Genomic DNA, 22,648 nt, shown 5'->3' on the forward strand with positions numbered 1-22,648 from the left:
TCAATGCTTGTACAGGTTATGATTGGACTGTATTCTCCTTTTTTCTATGGTAAAGATCTTTAACTAGAAGGTTTGAAATCAATGTGTGTGCCCTTGGTTTTATTAATTAACAATAAATATGGAATTTTAAATTTCAAAATATTAAGCTATAAGTAAGAGACAGAGATGGAGGGAGACAGACAGACAGATCCACCTATATTGCTTAGTATAGTCCCAGGAAATATTATATGGATGAAAATTTAAATCCAAATTTACTTTCAATTTTTCTATGTCAATGTCATATGCAGTATTTTTTGCATATATTTTCTATCAGCTTTTTTTATTGCTTTTCATTAAACCTTGTAGTTTGTAGCAACAAGCTGATATGTATAATTTGAATGGTAATCTAGTCCCCTGTCCCCCAAATTCTGATTCATGCCTGGAATGGAATCACTGAACACATTTTTTTCTGATTTTAGGCTACATGTTGAGATGTTTCCAACATAGCTGTAGACTAGAAGACAGCATCAAAGTAGAAGAGAATCAAACAGAGATATTTTAAGCTCTATGTTGTAAGAGCCACCATCCCAGTATCAGGCATCCCTTTCATTATGGAATGCTAGGAGTTCTCATTATACGTCAATGCTGCCATAATTATTTCACAGAAAATTAAAGTGCTCTTGACACCGTGTCTGAGCGGTTTTAGAACTGACCACTCTTTTAATAACCCGTGTGATGAAATTATGGTAATTTCTAAAAGCACACTTCAACAATAACAGCTGTGACCCTCTACAGTCAAGTCTCCCTGTAAGGAAGACAGACAGTTTTAGTCCTGAAATAATTTATCCCTAAAGGAAAAACCTTTTGTTATGACATGATCCTACTGAACAAACCAACATACTTTCTGTATACTCATTTTTTTAACTTTAAAAGTTTGTTGTTTTTGTTGGGATACACAGTCTCACTCTGTGACCCAAGCCAGCCTTGAACTCCACAGCTATCCCACTGGAGCAGATGCTGAGTGCTAGGATTGTAGGGATGAACCATTATCCTGGTTTCACATCACTTCTAGTATAGGTATATGTAATAAAATAGACATGAACATGAAACTTTTTCTAATAATAATATTTCTCATACATAAAGTGGCAGTCATGTCAGACAGAGGCGATGCTTACAGAATCCCACAAGTCGGGAATGCCAAAGTTCAAATAAAAATCTGTGAGTTACCAATATACGACAAAGGACTGTGTTTATGCCTAGGAAAAGTGTGCTTGAAATATCTTAGAGTAGGGAATAATTTGATTGGTTAATGAAGAGTCTAAGAGTGATCATTGAATTTGATGGCATTCATTAGATAAGACATTCAAGCAGACACTTTACACCCTCATTACAAACTCTAACACATGTAACCGTTACAAGTGATACCTTCACCACCCGCACCCCATACCATACCGAAGAATGAGATCTGCCATGGCCCTAGAAAGCACTCCTCACAAACAAATTTTGTTTACACCTCCTGCCTCCCCGACCCCGTACTCTTGCTAAAGTATCATCTGTGTGGCAGGTCCCCAAAGCACAGCGGCATATGCCATGGCATATTCCTTTAGAATGCAAAGTTGCTCACGGTCATCTGCAGATAATGAATCATGACAACTTTGAAATCGGCGAAGTATCATCTAACTGGGGGGTGGGGGTGGGGCATCATAAGTGCTACCTTAAGTAGCCCATCAACTAAACTAGCTCTTCAAACATATTTAGAAACTGTCATAATTCCAGAATATTTGTCAGATAGTAATGTCTCTTGAATACAACGAAACAAAAATTACAGACGCAGTTTGAGATCGATAATCTTCATGGTCAACTCGAATTGTCCATGAATTTAGGATCACTTTAGAGATTGGTGCCACACACTTCTGTGGTTGTGGCGATTAACTGAGCAGTGGGAGACTCTCCATGGATATGGAACAGGATAGAATAAGCGGGGATGGGTAAGGAGAAAGTTATCTGAGCAGCAGCAACCCCTTTCTGTCTGCTTCCTGGCCAACATGCTGCGAAATGAACTTTGCTGCTCTGCTTTTCCTTCCCACTACAGACTGAATTGTGCGAAACCATTGAGCAAAACAGAAGTCTTTCCTACCAGAAGTTGCTCATACAAGTGATTCTGTAAACACAGTAAGAAAAGTAACGAAGACATTCACGCTGTCTCCACAAATGCCCCCATCACATCCTGGTATGGATCGGGAAGGCTATTGGTCATCGGCCAAACCTCTCCATCTCCAAACCATCTTGCTTTTCTGAATACCTTAACGAGATGTTCTGCTGGAGCTCTCGGGACGGCAAGGGCAATGTCTTCTGATCAGACTGCGGATGTTGGTTGTTCGAGCGCGCCAAAGTCTTCTTTTCCTTGAGAGAGAAAGCATGGGAAGAATCCGTGAGTGAGCTGCTGCCTTGCAATTCCTCACATGCTTTTACTATTGACTGGATATAGACCTCTGCGTACACAGCCCATTCATTATTCATGTTCTACTTCAGTTTCCTCGACTCCTCGTTGGAGTGGGCGCTCCAGTCTCGGAACCAATAGGTATGAATCACGCCGACATTGTAAATCTCCAACCAAACAACCAAGCAAGCAAAAAAAAAAAAAAAAAAAACTGGAATAATAAAACATCTCAGAAGAGCAACTTGGTTTTTAAGAGCAACTTTTTCATAGCTCCTTCTGAGCTACCCTGATCAATGATACGAGTCCGCAGAGGAGAGACAGCCTGCACTGCCACGGAAGGAAGGTCCCCAGTGGAATTTTAGCAGGGGGAATTATCTCCTAGCAGTTCAGATTTTGTTTTGCTAACAAGACTCCATGTTAGGAGCCCAGAGAGCTATCCTTTTCTGGCAATGTTCCCCTACCTTTTCAGAATTATTGAAAAGCTAACCGAGTCTATTCTGATTTGGACATCTCATTGTGAGCCGCAGCAGCTGCCGCATGGCTCATAAAAAGGGAAGACATTGCTATTTACCCAGGGAAGATATTGAAATGCTGTGTGTTGTACATAAGCAAGCATCTGACTAGTAACGATGCTGTGTTGAGAATTCTAGCGGCTCCCTCCCTTAGCCAATGTCTTCCTCACTGCTTGTTCTCACGGATTCTCTCTCTTTATTTTTTCAGCCTTATTTTTTGTTCCCATTAATCTATTGCCTGCTTCACACACCTACTCTGACGTATAGATAAAAATAACTTTGCCTCTTATTTCTGCAATCAAACCTATGCTCTTATATTTTAAGATGTAGAGTAAAAAGGGCTTCTTCTGAAGTTTGAAGTAAGGCTTTGCATAAACATCATGTCGGACACCATAAATGCATGTAACTTGTCATTTGTCAAATAAAAAAAATATAAGCTAATTAAAAAAAAATGAATTGAGCTGCCGTCAGCAACCAGACAATCCTACTCTCTTTACAGTTTGGTTTTCAACTCTCTGGAGGGAGCTTACATGGTAGCATCCTCTTATTTGAGGATTCAAGTTTTCCTGCTATGTCATAAGTAAGTATGTAATCCCCTGCAGCTTTTTCATCGTAATCAGAATATGATTTAATAATTCATCTGCCATCGCTCAGCAATCCCTTTTACCAACTAATAGATCAGGATCACACTAGCTTAAACCCACCAGAAAATGTGGTGATTTTCTGTGTCTGAGAAAAGAAATCACAGTCCTTGATCTTAGAGAGCTGATGCTGCGTGAGAGTTTATTTGTTGAGTGGCTTTTAAGTCTGTTTTCTGGTATAATAGAACAAGGTGAGGTGGCTCCAGCTCAGGGCATCTCTATCTACTCGTTTAAAACTATAATTTATTCAGTGCAAGTTAGATACTTCAGTCTTGCATTTTTGAAGGCTGGCAGTTCTTAGAGATTAGAACTCAAAAAGACAGGTGCTTTCATTTTAAGAAAAATCAGAATAGATTTTAGAAAAAAATATTATAGAAAAAAATAATAAATTGCCAAGTGTCCCAATGTATGTTGAGGATACGCCAAGCACACATGGGATTTTTTTTCCAACCTCAAGAATAATTCTAGCTGCTCATTGAGAATGAAGTAAAGGTGGTTATCACTGACATAGGTAGAGGTGTGTGTGTGTGTGTGTGTGTGTGTGTGTATGTGTGTGTGTGTTTGTGTATGGGCCCTTCATCATATTAAGGGGCATAAGGTACTCAAATCATGCATATATGAGCTATTACAACCTGGGATTAATTGCTCTAGCTAGAACTTCAAGTACTATATTGAATGGGGGGAGGGGGGGAACGACGACGAAGACAGCCTGGTGAGCAGGGGGAAGGGGATAGGGGGTTTGCGGAGGAGAAACCAGGAAAGGGGATAACATTTGAAATGCAAATAAAGCAAATATCTAATGGAAAAAAAAGGAAAAAAAAACCTGGAATTGTTTGATAGTTTACACAACTATACTCTTCACAACTGTATTATTTCCCCACAGTGGTTTCCATCACAAAGTAGCTTTTCCTACCAGCAAACATCTGTAAGATTTCTCTCATGACTTTGAGTCTCAAAAATATTCCTTTTTCAGAGAAGAGGGCTACTAGCATCAAATTCTCCACGACAGAGGAAAATATATGAGCAAGCAAAGCATACAAGTTCTGGAAGCCAAACGGTAGAGATTAAAAGCCATCTGTCATTGGGAACGTGGGCTTACTTGCAAGCCATGGACTTCCAGCTGTCTGGTGCAAAACAGTGGTAGCACAGACTTCCATACCCAGACTATACTAGAAGACTGGTTTGCATAGTCCCATGGTTGAAGAAAACAAAGCTGCCATGGACATAGTTGAGCAAGTGACTTTGTGGCGTGGTAGAGCATCTTTTGAGCATATGGTATTAAAAACAAAGACATCAAGAATTTTGCAGGCAAATAGATGGAACCTGAGAATATCAGCCTGAGTGAGGCAACCCAGTCCCAAAAGGACATGGCATATACTCACTGATAAGTGGATATTAGCCATTAAATACAGGATACCCATGCTATGTTTCAGACTCAAAGAAGCTAAACAAGAAGTAAGGCACCAGTGAAGATATTTGAATCTCAATTAGAAGGGGGGAATAAAATAGTCATAAGAGGCAGACGGAGGGGGGAAACTGGTTGGGGTAGGGGTTTGGAAGGGGAATGGGGGGTTCAGGATCAGATGTCAGGAAGGATAGGAGAGATGGACAGATGGTCATGAGAATGAATGGAAATCTCCAACTGACGGGGGTGGGTGTGGGAAGACAGCATCACCAGGATGTCATAGAGACCTGCAATAAGGGAGGCACCCAACAATCAATGGGGTTGACTGTAGCTGTGACTCACAGCATTGGGGACATGGAACCTGAAGAGGCCACTTCCAATAGCCAGGCAAGAACTTCAGTGGAGCGGTAGGGACACCAACCCACCCATGAAACTTCCCACCCACTTATCCTGCCTACAGGAAACTCAGGCACAGGGGATGGAGCAGGGAGTGAGGGAATAGCTAACCCATAACAGGCACAACTTGAGACCATCCCATTGGCAAGCACCAGTCTCTGACACTGTTAATTATACTCTGTCATGCTGGTAGACAGGAGTCTAGCATGGCTGTCCTCCTAGGGGCTCCACTAAGTAGCTGATTCAGACAGATGCAGACACCCACAGCCAAGCAGTGGATGGAGCTTGGGGACTCTTGTGGAAGAATAGGAGAGGACTGTGAGCCCTGAAGGGGATAGGAACTCCACAGGAAGACCAACAGAGTCAACTAACCTTGACCCTTGCGCTCTCAGAGACTGAACCACCAGCCAAAGGGCATACATTGGCTGGACCTAACATCTGCCCCCCCATCCCCTGCACATATGTAGCAGATGTGCAGCTTGGTCTTCATGAGGGTCCTGAGCTACTGGACTGGGGAGCTATTCTAAAAGCTGTTGCCTGTCTGTGAGATATAGTCTAGCTGGGTTGCCTTTTGTGGACTCAGGGGGAGAGGATTTGCCTATAGCCTCACAGTGTCTTGAAGTGCCAGGGTGGAGGATACCCAGGAGGCCCACCTGCTCAGCAGAGAAGAAGAGGGGGGTGTAGGGGGAAGGATTGTGGGAGAGGTGACAAGGGGGGGCAGTAAGCAAAATGTAAAATGAATAAGAAAAAAAAAAACCCTCCCAGCTCCAGCCAGAAACTGCTTTGCCCTGAGCTGCATAAAACTACACGTTATCATCTGCAGACATTTGCTATAAAAATCAATTTTTTATTTTCTTAGAAACAGTTCTATTCCAGGCAGAGTCCAGGGGATAAAGAAGATAGGAAATACTGACTTGATCCCAATGCCACTCTAGGGTGATTGACAGACCATCCTAGGAGTGAGATGTCTTTTAATTTATCAATTGCTTTCGCCTATTTCAAAGATGTACTATAAATTTTATTGGATAGACATGAATTACTGTAACATTCTCAGCATCTGGAATAACCTTCCTTCCAAGAAAAACTGCCCGAATGACTTCCCCAGAAAACACTTCATTTTGAAATGTGTTCATTTTTGCCTCATTCCTTATTATTATTATTTTTTTAGTAGCTATTTTATTTTGGTTTACAAATAGCAGGCTTCCCCTGGCAGGTTTCATTTTCTTCATTTTGGTTGGTTTTCCCCTCAACAAGCTTTTTCTCCCCCATCTCCCTGCCTTACCTCATCCAGAGATGAGCCCCTCCCTCTACTCCTAGTGTTCCCCCTTTCTCTTTGACAGCATATACATTCTATGCCCTTCCTACATTGTTCCCTTTAGGGCTCTTTTTATTCCCTGTCTTGGTGGCACCTTTCCAGTTTCCTGGCATCTACACTTACTCCACGTAAATACACATATGGAAACATCAGCAGCTAAGGTCTGCATATATATGGGGAAGCATTCACCGTCTGCCTCTCAGAGCCTGGGTCACCTCACTTTATACACTTTCCAGTTCTATGTGGTTTCTTGCAAATTTCATCTTTCCTTATGGCTGAATAGCATTCTATCCTGGAGCGCTTTTTCATTATCTATCATCAGCTGATGGGAAACTAGATTAATTCCACTTCCTGGCTGTTGTCCGTAGGGCAACAGTGAACAAATATCTCCGTAGTAACATAGGCAGACCTCTGGGGATATCCCTAAGAGTCCAAGAACTCAGTAACATGAAAGCTCTATCATTAATTTTTGGAAAAGCGCTACATTGTTTTCCATAATGGCTGTACCCATTCAGTCTCTCACAGAAGGGAATGAGGGCTCCTTATTCTTCATCAGCATTGGCCCTCTTTTGTTTCCTTGAGGATAGCCATGATGGCAGAGGTGGTATAGAATCTCAAAGTAGGCTTCATTCGCATTAGCCTCACAGTTGAAGATGAGGAATGGTTAAAAATATTTATTGCCAGATAGCATTTCTTCTTTGGAAAACAGACTGTGTTGTTTGTTGTTTTTTGTTGCTGTTCTTTGTGTAGTCTCTATGTACAGCTGACAGAGATGTCTCTCATTTGGTAGACTGTCTCTTCAGTCACTTAACTGGTTCCTTTGTTCTTCAAGACTCTTGTAATTTCACGGGGAACCATTTGCCTACGGTTGGCTGTTTAGTGTCATTTTTAAAAGGCTAATTGGAGTAGTACTTTAATATGGAAAATTAACTTCCTAGAAGCCAAAGTAGGGTAAAAGATTCTGTTAATCTTCGAAATGCAAATAGAAATGATTAGTTTAGGGTGTATGACCTCACACATCTGACCTCATGGATAAGCAAATCACAGACAATAGACCAGCCAATTAGCCAAGACATGAACATTTAAAAATAATTAAAGTTGATTCTCCCCACCCCCAATGTTCTATATTTGCATGTAGGATTCTTGACTACAACAGGCAAAGGAAAAAAAATGGAGGAGAGAAAGTGGCAGACTAGACTTTCCATTTCTTTTTCCTAGCTGAAGAAATAATTTAGGGTTAGATGGTTTCTAATTATATTAGAAACCTAGAAAGTAAAAACAAACAAACCAAATGTAACCGAACAACAACCAAACCCCTCAGAAATTATCCTTCTTTTTCCCACTGCTACTATCTCCTTGTGGACAATAATACCAGGTCTGTACATTCTAAATACAGCATGGAAAATTGCTTGTGTTTATATACTTATTTATAGACTTGCAACAAGGCTTCCTGATTCTACTCCTTGAAAAGATGATCATAAATGGAAACTCGTATGCCCAAATGTACACCTGGTTGGTGGCATAAATGAAATCTCTGCCCTATTTCCCAGACCTCAGTCTAGTGACAGATACCCTTGTCATATAGGTTATACATTGCCCCAACTCATTATACACAGGTTGCGACAGGTCAGCATAGCATATTACCTTTGTCCAAAAATTCAGAGTTCTTAAAAGTAACATAAAAATACATAGAAAGTTTTGCTTTGTTACAATCATGGTGTTTTGTCTTTTTTTTTTTTTATAATAATGTTTGGGAAAAATCTTTTATCACAGTTTTCTTTGTAAGATGAAAGGTACGAGGACATTTAGTATAATTTTTCATTGTGCAGTTATATGAAAAAAAGTGAATTTGAAAAGCTCGTCTCTCTTGCCCGATGGAGTCCCCGGAAAAAAAATAATTTGCTTTTGTATTTTTTTTCTTGAATTCTAAAATCGTTACAAATACCACTCTGTGACTTGTTAGAAGTTGGTTTTGTTCACTTGAACGGCTCTCTTGCTTTTTCTTTGTTAGCAAGGGATAATGAATACGGAATTTTTTTTCTTTTGTAAATTCATTTTAAAGTTTGATTTCATAGTTTTCAAAACAGGCTCAGACGTCATCAGTGAATACGTTTATTTGCCAAAGAATCATCTAGTTTTTTGCTAAACACCATCCGCGGTGTGGAAGTTTCTGGTGTTAAACTGCGGCTCTGATGAATCACAGTGGCCTGTTGCTCCCAGGTAACTAAGGGCAGTAGTTACAGCCATAGTGATCACTGTAAGAATTTAGGTAAACTGAACCAAAGTGTATGCAACCAAGCACACAAGTTGGCAAGTCGATTCTCCCTCTGTATCCCTCAGCTCCTGCCTAGGCGCTAAAGTCCTAGTTGTTAGTTTTATGCCAATAACCATAAAGCCAGTCACAGTCTCATTTGAATAGACTAAGAAATGAAAGGTCTTCTCTCTACAGCAATCAATCTTGTAAACTCAGAACTGCTGCAGACTAAGGGGCAGCAGTGACTGGAGAAGGGAAACAGATGGAATAGCAAGTCACAGAGATGAGAGTTCAATGGAATCAAAGCTAAAACCTGCAGCACGTTGCAATGGAACACTCCTCAGATCTAAATTATTTCGGAGGATGCCTCTGAGTATTTCAGTAAAATGACACATCATGGATGTTATTTAATACGTGTTAGCTTTTGAATAGTGATATATTGTATACTAAAATAATATGACTATTTATTTGGCTGCATACTGAAGTTAAGGAACAATGGGTAAAATTCTGAATGGAGAAAACTTGTGAGTGATGTCCAGATCTTTTTTGAGAGTTGTGTTCATCTTCATTGATTGGTTACTAAATGTTGATAGTCTTGGGTTGCCATGGAATTCTTTCTTTCTCTTTAAATACAATGTGAAAACTTGAATTCAGTCCAACCTTTGATTTTATAATTCATATAAAAACATATATTAAGCCATGTTCTCCTTAAACCATTGTTCTGGAGATAGGATGAATTAATCCAATTCAACATAAACACTCACCGAAAAAGAAATTACAGTCCTTTTAAAAGGGTACTATCATATCATATAGTTGTTTATTTTGTTTGGAATATTTTGCCTGGGCTAAGCCTTTACTTTCCATGTGAAGCTGATGGAGAAACATGGAGAGAGCAAGCACTACCCAAAGGACCAGAAAAGCTCCTGCTCACGCAGCTTGGGAACTGGCAGCAACCTTCTCCCTCTCCGCTCCATCCATTACCCACTTTTCTTTTAGAATTCATATCCTCCTTAGGTAATAACAATGGAAGTAAAAGGACTAATTTCACTCTTAACTGAGCAACTGTGTGTGTACGTGATTCCTCCATCCAATGTAAACTCCATAGTTTATTCCAATAACTAAGATTTCCCCCCAGGCCCATGAGATTTTTCTAATTAATTGATTATACTGGATAAAAGGAAGACTAAGAAATTAGTTTCTACCCTCTAACTTTACCTCATACTTCTGAGGGCATTATGAAAAAAGCCTTTCCTTGTTTGTAGTGCTGGGCTCGAAGCCAGGCCGTCCCACATGCCAGGTGAAGCAGTACCCATTACCCAAAGGGAGATGCTTTCCTATCAAAGCTAGTCTTTTATAGTGTTCATAGTCAAGCCTAATTAATGACAAATCAAATTTTAGAATATTATATAAAACTAACAAATGCTAAATGGCTTTCATTATTTCCGTTTTTTAGAATATGTATGGATAAACAATTGCAATGTTTCCTTTGAGACCTTTTATTCTTTAGGCATATTAAACTACTACTATGCAATATACATGTATCTACTTAGTCAAAATCATTATATCTAATAATTTTTTGTAAAAAGAGGTGAATTAATAATCAGTATCTTCTTTGAGAATCTAATCTGTTTCATTATCAAGGGATGACTTTGATCTGAAAACCTCAGATATCTGGGACATTGCTAAATTCATTAACATTGACCATGCACAACACTGGTTCCCAAACTTCTTAATGCTGTGACCCTTTAATACAGTTCCTCATGTTGTGTTGACCCTCAACCATAAAATTATTTTAATTGTTACTTCATAACTGTAATTTTCCTTGTGTGAAGAATCATAATGTTATCCCAGGGTCTTAGGTGACCTCTGTGAAGAGGATGTTCAATCCCTCCAAAGGGTTCAGGACCCACAGGTTGAGAGAGACTGATGTACAAGTTCTTGCTTTCCCAAAAGGAAGACAACACAATTTTAACTGGACAATTAAGAAAGCTTGGGAATAAAGTAACCATGTAGCTTGCTCATGGTCACACTATTAGGTGGAAGTTGAGTTGAGACTTGATTTCTGACTGCTTTCAAGCCCATGATCTTGACATATCTGATGTTTATCGAATGAATGAGAGACAATTATTCATGGCTAAGTTAACATAGGAAGTAGAATGAACAAAGTAGATAATAGAACATATGTGTGTGTGTGTGTGTGTATACATATATATATATATACTAAATATAGAAGACTTTTTTACTTTCTCTTCAGATTAAAAATGCCCAAGTCTATAGTCAACTCCCTTTACCTTCTGTCCTTTCTTCCTTACTTGGACACCTGTATATTCATTTTAAATAGTTTCCTGGCTATTTTACAATGGGTGAATAACATAAATCCAGAGGACAGGCACTTTAGTATGAATACCAGATTGACTCATCCCTGTTTCTTTTGCATTTTCTGTAACCAGCTACAGTTCGGTAAATAATTTCTCCTCTGTCTAGAGAAGATACATTTTCTATTTTCTCTCCATTTCCACTCTTAATATTAAGACCACTGATTCAAATCATCATTCCTTTATACTTAGAGATGGAAACGAATTCTGGAATAACTTGCTATCTCTGGTCCATTTGTAACACCAATACAAAGTTAAATTTCTTGGAAGACCAGATAGGATAGCCAATCTCATTACTAGGAAAGAGTGATGACAGAAAGAGCGATGGACATTGACTCCTGGTGTATAATTAAGACATTTTCTCCCTGAAGACAATCTTGATCCACTCTCGAGGCATTTCCCACGAGTATGAGCTACAAACACAAAGGTAAAAATGTAAAACTTATAAATTGTGTTACTTGCACAATTTAAGTATTCAAGCTTTGGTTAGGATACCTGGACCCATTCAATGAGAGAGACTTCTAGTTCCTGGGCACTACTGACGTTTCCAGTTTCAGCTCTTCCTACATCATCACTTTGTACACCACAGTCAGATCAATGCCTAGAATAAGTCAATATATTGTCGTGGCCTAACTTAACATTTCTATTCTGTGCCTGGTACCATACAGTTTTTATACCATTCCCTGTTCCCCAAAAATGTTTAGCCATATTGATCATTCCTTCAGCTCACATACATACTGTGTTCATCTCCATGTTCTTTATGCTTTGAATTCCCTCGGGTTTTTTTTCCTGGATATCTGCAATATATTATCTTAGTTTGCCCTATTCTCCCTTCAATAGTCATTTAAGGGTGTATAGGGATCTTCTCTATAATCTTAGTGTTCGTACTTTTGTATATTTCCTTTATAATATCCACATACAACATTACAGATGATGTCCGTTTGTTAATTTATTTTCTCCTCTGAATACAATGCATGAAAGTAGAAAAGTTTGTCTTATCCCTTCACCTAATATCACAACCTTGAATCTATCCCAGGTAAGTTCTCTGTAGATGTGTGTTGACAGATTTTCACACCTCAGCTTAACTACTATGTCTGCTAAAACACAATATTAAATGTGACACTGGCAAGAAGCCCCTTGAAGACATGTTTAAGTATTCTGCCATGTTGTTAAAGGACCCCCTATTCCATGCCTGACCCAGGACAAGCATATAGAAAACAGATTGAAAGTGGTCCACGTACCACTAGACTTTTCAGACCTAGTTTCTTCACAGAATTCAGAGGGAATAAAGAGGCTCATTCTTTTCAAATCTGTTGTAAATTATGGTAGGGAGGATTGTGAAATTCAGAGTTGGCTCAGTTAAGAGTGCTCACCAGTCTTGCAGAAAACTAGGGCTTGTTTCTCCACATCTTTGTCTGGGGGTTTACAGCCTTCTGTGACTCCAGCTCTGTGTGACCTGGCACTCTCTTCTGACCACGATGGGCACTGTACATGTACACATGCATGTGTGCATATGTGTATACACACACACACACACACACACACACACACACACACACACACATACACACACACACACACACAGACACACACACACACACTTAAAAATAAAATTGTTCTAAAAATATTTTGCAAATGCTCTTGGAACATTTTGTTATATGTATGAGTTTGAAATGAAGTGATGTAGACATTTCTTGGCTTATTTTTCTGTTTCCTTGACCATTGCTCACAAAATGGTCTGCCCATTTTGGAAAAATTTCCTTCCTTCCTCCCTCCCTCCCTACCTCCCTTCCTTCCTTTCTTCTTTCCATCCCTCCCTCTTTACTCTTTCTTTTTTTGAGGGAATTAATAAAGTTATATACCATAGAGGCCATTTTGAAAATATGACTCATTTTTCAGTAAAAACAACACATGTGCTATACATTATTTATATTCCAAGGAGATGAACAATCTAAAGCCAAAACAGGAGTGGGGTCTCTGGACACTGGGTTAAGAGTCTTACTCTTTTTTCTAATTTTTGTTCCCTTTGAGTAAACCAGTATACTCAATTTTCTTCAAAATTAAGCCAAAATATTAAGTTCACTTTGCCTACTCATCCAACCATGCATTCATTTTCTCTTCCTTAAAATGAATCTTCTAAGACATATACTTTTATAAATTAATTACTTGGATCTCTAAAATCTCCAGCAATCTTGCTTTCCCACCCCATTCCATTATGTCGGCGCCAATCTCCTCATTATCAAATTTACCCCTCTTTCTCAGTTCTGAACACTTCCACAAGGTAAATCTGTTGAATGCCTTTCTGTTCCACTTAAAATCTTTGCTTATGTGTCAGTGTGTGCACTTTGGAGTTTTTCTAGACATATGCTTTGCTCTTTTCATTTTCTTATATTACATCTGTATTTGGTTCTTTAGTTGTTCATCTTTAGTTTGCTCTGTTTCCATACCCTTCTCTTCCTCTAGCAGTTTCAAACAGTACTGTATACCAGAAAACTCAATACTACATCTTTATGGCTGCTGTTTGTACTGCACCTTTGACCCAAATCTCCAAGCGATGGTGATGTCCTCATAGATTCGTTGCTCAAATGAAAAGTTGCATACTTGCCCAAGAGCATTTTCTAATTTTGCGTGTCCTAGCTCCCTGTGTGATAAGAACTGAGAGTTGACCTTTGAACTTCTTCCAATTTTCACTGGCAAATCTGATTAAGTGTCATGTATTATTGATGTTTGCACTGAAATGACCCTGATATGTTTTTCCTCTATGCCATCAGCTCCCTAACTAATTCAGGAACGTATGTGCTTCAGCTTGTGACTGATGTCTTGTCTTTAATATCCTGCCACTTCAACGCCAGCTCTGCATTGCTCTGCCCTGTAGCCATGCACTCTTTATACTAACAGAGCACTTTCTATTACTATGAAAGCATTCACTCTATCCTTGAAACTCCTGCTCTGGATTGTATACACGTCTACTTTTGCCATCAGGTTATTAATTCCTTAAGGGTACAAATGATATCTTCGTCTTTCTCATAACTCCCATACCGTTACCACAGCCACAGTATGAACTCAATAAATATTTGTTAAATTGAGTATGAGATGTGTGAGCAAAGACAAATCAGCAAGTGTGCCATCCTGCAGTAGGCTAGGTGAGGTGCCATTTTCTGCTCTGAAACAAGGAGGTAAAAGAACATTGCTGTGTTTAATGTTTTACATACAAAATATCCACTAAGACCTATTTATTGTCCCTGCTATTTTCCATAAGAGAATCTGAAAGCAAATACTGATTTCATACATAGTCAAAATATTAATGCCAATTACACTTAAGTTTCCTCTTCATGAATATTAACTTCTTATACTTTGTATTTCGGTGAAGAACACACAGGAAGTAAGTACTTTCTTAAATATCACATCAGATACCATAGTGAGGGACTAATCCACTTTTATGAGTTTGGGAATTCTGAGTTCAGGCTTAAGGCTCTGTAAGTATCTACATGACTTACCCTGCCAGTAAGATTTTATGTTCAGTGATTTGACATAAGTGATACGCTATCATAATGAAACAACATATACATACAACATATATCTTGTGAAATCAAAAATTTGAAGAGAAAGAAAACTAAGTATCATGCCAAAAGATCATGAAAACTGATTTAGAGAAACTTAGTTTTGACAGCAACTTTACTACTAGATTAGATATATTGAGAATATTGCTAACCTGTAAGTATTGTATCATTGAAATAGTGGTATAGGTGCCAGATTTACAGTTAAAAGGAAAAAATGCCACCAGGTATGATGAATGACTCAGGCATGTAACTGTTCCACCAACAAGGCAGACAACAAACATAGTCAAAGCTCTGAATTCTTTTTTTTTAAATATTTTTTATTATGTATTTTCCTCAATTACATTTCCAATGCTATTCCAAAAGTCCCACATACCCTCCCCCCCCCCACTCCCCTACCCACCCATTCCCACTTTTTGGCCCTGGTGTTCCCCTGTACTGGGGCATATAAAGTTTGTATGTCCAATGGGACTCTCTTTCCAGTGATGGCCAACTAGGCCATCTTTTGATACATATGCAGCTAGAGTCAAGAGCTCTATGGTACTGGTTAGTTCATAATGTTGTTGCACCTACAGAGTTGCAGATCCCTTTAGCTCCTTGGATACTTTCTCTAGCTCCTCCATTGGGGGCCCTGTGAGCCATCCAATAGTTGACTGTGAGCATCCACTTATGTGTTTGCTAGGCCCCAGCCTAGTCTCACAAGAGACAGCTATATCAGGGTCTTTTTCAGCAAACGCTTGCTAGTGTATGCAATGGTGTCATCGTTTGGAGGCTAATTATGGGATGGATCCCCGGATATGGCAGTCTCTAGATGGTCCATCTTTTCATCTCAGCTCCAAACTTTGTCTCTGTAACTCCTTCCATGGGTGATTGTTTCCAATTCTGAATTCTTTAGGGTGACATTCTTATTTTGTTGACTTAGGAATAATTTTTGATTACCTAATTGGTCCCAGGCAATGTGAAATTGTTATTATACCCTAACACATGATGATTAAGAGATCTAGAAAAAATATTGCTTCAAGAATCAGCCATGGTATTTTTTATTTTTATTTTTATTGCAACCCCTCCATCTTTATTGACTACTGGCTTTAGCTGCCCCTCCATCTTTCCCCTATTCCCTCCCATTCCATGTTTGATCCCCTCGTTCCTGCCCCACCCCATCCATCCATATGTATCTATTCTACTTTTTCTTCCTAGGGTGATCAAATTCTACCCCTAGTCCCTTATTCTATACCTAGTCTATTAGTACAATAAGTTAAAAGATTAGAAACTGTGTTCTCTTAGATACCATAGGTTATGTAATCTTTGAATCTTATATAAAAATTGTAAAACTTTAAAAACAGCATGTATTCCATCCTATAGCCAATATAGTCACCCTAAAGCTAAAGATAATAAAATAAGCAAGGTACCTCTTTTCTTCGTTAACTATAAATGGTCCAAGCGTGAGGTTAGGAATATATCATGGCTGTAAGTGAGGAAGATGCTTATGCTTTCTGATAATTTCTTATAAAACATACACTCAATTATGTATATGCTGTGATGGCACCTTTTTTATTTTAAAGGTTCTCTTGGAAATCTAGGTTACAACTGAAACCTTAGGTGTGTGGAACATAGAGAAAAAAATGTTTCCAGGAACACCCAGTGTGAGCAGAGACTCCAAAGACAGTGAGCATGTGACCAGAGGGACTGAAGCACAAAGAACCACCAGGGGCATTGACTCATAAAGCTATGACAAGGGATTTATCCCAGAACACTCCGTGTTACAGGAGGATCTTCCCTACACCTTAGGAAGTTACTAAAAGCTAAATAGTACCCCACTGTATGCGCATAATTTCACCCATTCATCTATCGGGTTATCTCCCCATTTAAGATACCATCAGTAGTATTGCCGCAGACATCAGCATGCTAATAACTTTTCAAGACCTTGTTTCAACCATCGTCTATAAGAAACGCAGAGGTGACATTTCTGGATGACTGGATAATTGTAATTTCTGAAGCATTTCTATATAGCTTTTAAGGATAGCTGCTCTACTTCACATTCTCATCAATATCATACAGATATTTCTGATTTTCCACATCCTCACCAACACTTGCTGTCATTGGTCTTTTTTGGAAAGAGCCCATTTTTGTGGACTGACAGGATAGATAACTGTAGTTTTGGTCTGCCTTTCCCTGGTGATTGGGGATGGTGGGTAATTTTTCACAACTTGGCTGTTTACATGTAATGTTTATAGAAATATCTGTTCAACAAGATTTTAGGGCATTTTAAAATCTGGTTAATATTTGTTTTGCTATAGATTTTCAGAAGTTCCTTATCTTGTTCAGAAAATTATTATATATAGCTTACATATATTTCTTCTATTCTTTATTTTTGTTTTTGGTAGTGTACAGACAACTTAGTTTGATTTTAATCTTTTTTTTTTAATTTACTGCTTCTGTATTGATTTTGTATCCATAAAGCCATTAAAGCGGCCAGTGTTGTATGTCTCCTTGTTTCCACTCAGAATACAGATGAACAGATTTTAAAAATATGGTGCATGAAACGAATGAAATACTATTCATCTTTTATGAACATGGAAATGCCAAAGTATACACAACACAGATAATACATGAAAACTCTGCTGAGTGAGAAAAACTTATCAGAGGAGGACAAAAACTCAGTATGGTTCCACTTTAAGGGCACATCAATGAAACACTCACAGGAAGCAAACTAATAGTGGTTAACACAGGCTACAGGGAGGGAAATGAGCAGTTTCCCCAAGTTCATGTAGGATAAATAAGTTCTAGCGATCTTGTGCTATGGCAACTGCATCTTTTTAAATCCTTAATAATCATTTGAGGGAGAATTGGGGGTGTGATTCAGGGGTAAAGTTCATACTTGGCGTGTTCAAGGCCCTGGATTTGTTTGATTAACAGCCTTCAAATCAAATTATTCGTAAGACAATATATTGGTGTCAAGTGTTTTTGCAACAGTTCAGCAAAAAGAAAGCCAATGAAGAGTTTTCAAGTAGCATAAGAGGATTTAACTTGAAAGACACTGAATTTTAAAAATACCTTTTTTTCTGGGAACAAGGTATGGCATGGTAAGTAGACTTCAGGGACCACAATGATTGTGGGGGAAAGTGAATTATTTCCTTAATAAATGTCCTTGTTCCTACATGGCTTATTTCAGAAAGATTATTCTGACAGTTAGAATCATACCTTAGTCTATAGAGATCATGAGGTTAAACTTTACTACTCTTATCCAATTAGATACACATACATACTCTAACATATATGTTTATGGATATGTGTGTACACATCCACACACAAATGTCTTTTGCATGTATGTGTTCTCATTACAAAGTTGACTTATTTGGTTCAAATTGGTTGATGCAGCCGTGAAGTGTTTTCTAAATACTCATGTTCAATGCCTACTGAACATTTGTAGGTCACATGTAATGATTATAAACAGAAAAATATGAGAATGCTTGATCTCCAGGGGTAGTATATTAATTTTAAAATTCTAGGAAAAAAAAACCTGCTCCAGAGTAATTGCTGTATTGCAGCCAGTGCTGTCAGTGCCTTAAATAGCATTAAGTAATCTACTTTCTGGAGGCAACAATTTCTATGTATATATGATCCATTATAAATCCTTGTGAAATAATTACCTAAATAAGAAAAGTGACTCAAAGTTCAACATTATCTAAGTATGTATGCACAGCCCTAAACATGGAAGAAAGCAAATTAACATCAAACTAAACCAACCAAATACCATTATTTCCAAATCAAATGGGGATCAACATATGAAACAACGACAGCAACAGGAGAGGGAAGACTTAGAAGAGCAAACTCACAGTCTGATATGTTCATCTCAATATGCTTCCCACAGGAAATATGTAATAATTATAACATTATAGGGGTGTTTTTAATCTCTCCTTTTTTTTGGAGTGATTCTGAGTAAAACAAATGGAGTAGATTTTATGATAAAGCCAGGAAAGACTAAATCCAGGTACAGAATAAAAGGCAAGGCATGATTACCAGAGGCTGACATGTTATGCAGAAATGCATGTACAAAGCAACCATTCAGTTCTAGTAGGTAGGTTACATCTCCGAAGGATATCATTTTATCTGGTATGAAGAGCTCTTTGGCCTTGACAGTTCTGAAGGTATTTGTAAACCTTCAGTAAGTCCTCGCTATTGAGCAAGGTAATCTACAACCTCAAGTATATTTCCCACATCACTTGAGTACCAAGGTAATACAGATGGGACATCATGTCTTCTAGAAAGACAAGAGGACTATGTTTAAAGACCTTAAAGCTAAAAGCAACTGATTGGTCCAACATGAACTCCACCACAGTAATCTCATTTCACTAGAATTAAAAAGAAGACCTGCTTAAAGCCTGAGCTAGCAGAGTTAAAACTATCACAACGTAAGAAATACTAAATGCTTCCAAACAATGGGCACTTGGGCACAGACGCAGGCACAGTCTACTTTAGAGAGGACAGATGAAGATAGATGTGTTACTAAAGAAAGTTTTAGCTAATTAATGGTTGAAGAAGTCATAAAAGAAAGGATTCTAATAGTTTTATATTGCTTTCTGCCCCTTCCACATGTTCCTTGGGGCCAATACGTAGCCACTGACCATTAGGCTTAATAAAACTTTTATCATTACAGCATAAACTAATATTATTTAGTTCTCCAGGGAAAACATGGAAGGTCTTTCTTTTCAATTTTTAGCTAGCCCATTGGTTCTTTGAAAAATTTCAAAGACATCCATCATTGCAGGGCATATCTCCCAGATGCCATATTTAGCTGAATGGCTGGAGACGAGTCTTCCTGGAAACGTCATCATATGCCGTGACCTTGTTTTAACAAGACACTAATGGTTTCACTCTGTATTGGCTTCTTCATCTAGGGTCCTATTTAGAAAAAACATGATGTTGTTGAAGCAGTGAGAAAGTCGATCTGTCCCTTCCAGCTAGCTCACCAAATGGTTTAATTAGTTGCTAGAGGACCTTCCTCCTTCCTCCTCTTTCTCTTCCTTCTCTTTCCTGTTCTGATTGCTAATCTTCTTCTCTCTCTATCTCTCTACAGTGAAGGACACTAAATGGGAAAGTGTAAATGAAACATCAGAAAGATGTTTCTACTTTAAGTTTTATATACATTTATTTACTTAAGAATGTAGTCTTGGCTTTGAAGATTGCACTATATATTTATAAAGTTATAGCAAAAAAATTACATGACAGAAAATTCTGGAATTCATGCTGCTACGTAAAATAGTCACCTAGGGAAATCAAGGATGTCTAAAAGATTTATAAAGAAATGAACTTTACCAGGGCTGACATCCAGAAAAATTCATGTCTTTTTTATATCTACCTGTCATTTTCCTTCATAACAATTGAAACCTCCAGCACATATGTAGATACATTGCCATTTTGTTAAATTTCTTTGCTAGCATAAAGCTGGCTAGTGTAGACTTATCAGACAAGTGTAAGATTGTCAGATCTCCATATATTACTTTGAATTCAAATGAAACGTGAAACCAGTTGGTTCTTGAGGCTGGATTTTCCTGTGGCTGTGGTTTGCTCTCAGAGTCACTGGGGCTTTCCTGTGTTTCTTGGATCCCATAGTTCAAACTCCTTAGAAAAACACCCTCTGAAGACGGCCTGCTTCTGGGGCCTCTCTGATCATTCAAATGTACTTAGTGTTCCAGAGGACATAAAGGCATCTTCAACTGTTATCTCTCTTTTCCACTGAGCCCCTTCCTAGCTTATGTAGCTAGCGCTACGACTGAGTCTTTATTACCTTGAAATGGGCAGACATCAGGAGCTCTCTGTGATGGGCACATATACTTAAGAAGCTTTGCATCTATTATAGTTTTGTACTGTAAACTAAACTCTGTATGTTTGACTGATTGTTCCTTTTTAGGTATCTCTTGTTAGAATTATATAACTGGAAAAAAAACCCTGTGCTTATGAATGCCTCTCTTTTAGAGTCTGTAAGAAAGTCCCTCCAGTGGAAAACACCCTAATTTGCACTTTAAAGCTCCAGCATTGATTCCTAAACAATGTGTTTGAGATATCAGATGGACAGAGAAGGATTAAAGACTATTTGGAGCTCAGTAAAGCCTGCTTTTTATGTAAGACAGCTTTTTAAATTACAAATATGAATAAAATGTAATTTCAACAGCTCTAATCAGACAGCTTAAATGAGTGAATTTGCTGTAACCTGTAATTCTATACTAATAAATATACAGGCATATATTTAATAAGAAAAATCTTCGCTTACTCGAGTCACTCAATACTTAGGTATACTTTTGGAGATAGCATTTTATGTTCTGGAAAAAAAAAAAACTAAGTGACCAAATAATTTGTGGAAAAATGATAAAATGAGTTTTAAAGTTAGCATTATATATATAATTTCACATAGATCATATGAATATTACATCCTTGGGTTCAATGAATATTCTTCTGAATTTTAATTAAAATGACCTTGACTATGTTCCACACTGGTGTCAATGAAATAAGCTATATCTAAGCTTGGTGCACACCCCTTCATTTAAAATTATACCTACACATAGAAGAGAGGCAGTAAGGCTCGCTAGCAAGAACATATTCTATGTCCACTGAGCTTTGGGAAGCACCTGAGTGCAACACCCAACCAGGACAAGAACAACAAATGATGACGAGGAAAGCGCAGACAACTTCTGCCCTGTGTTTAAGAAGTCAATGCTCACAGTCAGCTATTGGATGGATCACAGGGCCCCCAAAGGAGGAGCTAGAGAAAGTAGCCAAGGAGCTGAAGGGATTTGCAATCCTATAAGTGGAACAACATTATGAACTAACCAGTACCCCGGAGCTCTTGACTCTAGCTGCATATGTATCAAAAGATGGCCTAATCGGCCATCACTGGAAAGAGAGGCCCATTGGACACGCAAACTTTATATGCCCCAGTACAGGGGAATGCCAGGGCCAAAAAGTGGGAGTGAGTGGGTAGGGGAGTAGGGGGGAGGGTATGGGGGACTTTTGGGATAGCATTGGAAATGTAAATGAGGAAAATACCTAATAAAAAAGAAAAAAAAAAGAAGTCAAACAGAAAGCTAACCTGTTCAACAATTCCCTAGTGGTCACGGGCTCCTTGGTGGTTAGGTGTTGGCACCATGAAGAGCATTTCTCTTGTTTGCTGCCACTTGTGTCTGCAATGTGCAATCCTTTGACTAAATGGTGTCTGGAAAGGGAGGGAAGGTACCTTTATCTCCGACTATAACTGTTATCACAAGGTAAGACATCAAAAATAGTGACTATTGACTAGTGACTATTTTTCTTTACTCTTAAACATTATAATGTGCACAGAATCACCAAAGCTGTTGATGCCAAATGAAGCTCTGTAATGGTTTAAAAAATAAGAATTTTGGGAAAGTTAAAATATGGGAAATAAACTAGGATTCAGATATAGTCTTTAAAAATGACTTCTCCACCATGTAGTTTCACATACTCTTAAGGATATACTCCATTTTATAGGGGCCAATACTTACTTGCTGAATATTTGAAAATACCTTTAAGATTAAGATATCTCTTGTCCTGTCCTTCCTCTCTCCCTCCCCCCTTCTTTCTCTCTGTCTCTGTCTCTCAGTTTCTGTCTCTCTGTTTGCCTCTCTCTGTCTCTGTCTCTGTCTCTGTCTCTGTCTCTGTCTCTGTCTCTGTCTCTGTCTCTGTCTCTCTCCATACTGCCTTGTTAAGTAAAAGAAAACACATAGGACATCCGGGCTAGCTTAGAGAATTCTGACTCTCA

The 22,648-nt window shown here is 38.5% G+C and overlaps 1 protein-coding gene across 11 annotated transcripts in view; it reads right to left on the reverse strand.

Annotated features, from left to right (window-relative positions):
- Positions 1 to 22,648, reverse strand: part of Syt1 (synaptotagmin I) — a 513,331-nt gene that overhangs the window by 402,284 nt on the left and 88,399 nt on the right. For all 11 annotated transcript variants that reach the window (XM_030244984.1, NM_001252342.1, NM_009306.3 and 8 more), the window contains one exon: positions 2,282 to 2,382. The gene's annotated coding sequence lies outside the window, so the exon portion shown is untranslated. The remainder of the gene's footprint in view (positions 1 to 2,281; positions 2,383 to 22,648) is intronic.

The sequence above is a fragment of the Mus musculus genome, chromosome 10, assembly GCF_000001635.26.
Source record: "Mus musculus strain C57BL/6J chromosome 10, GRCm38.p6 C57BL/6J".
NCBI lineage: Eukaryota > Metazoa > Chordata > Mammalia > Rodentia > Muridae > Mus > Mus musculus.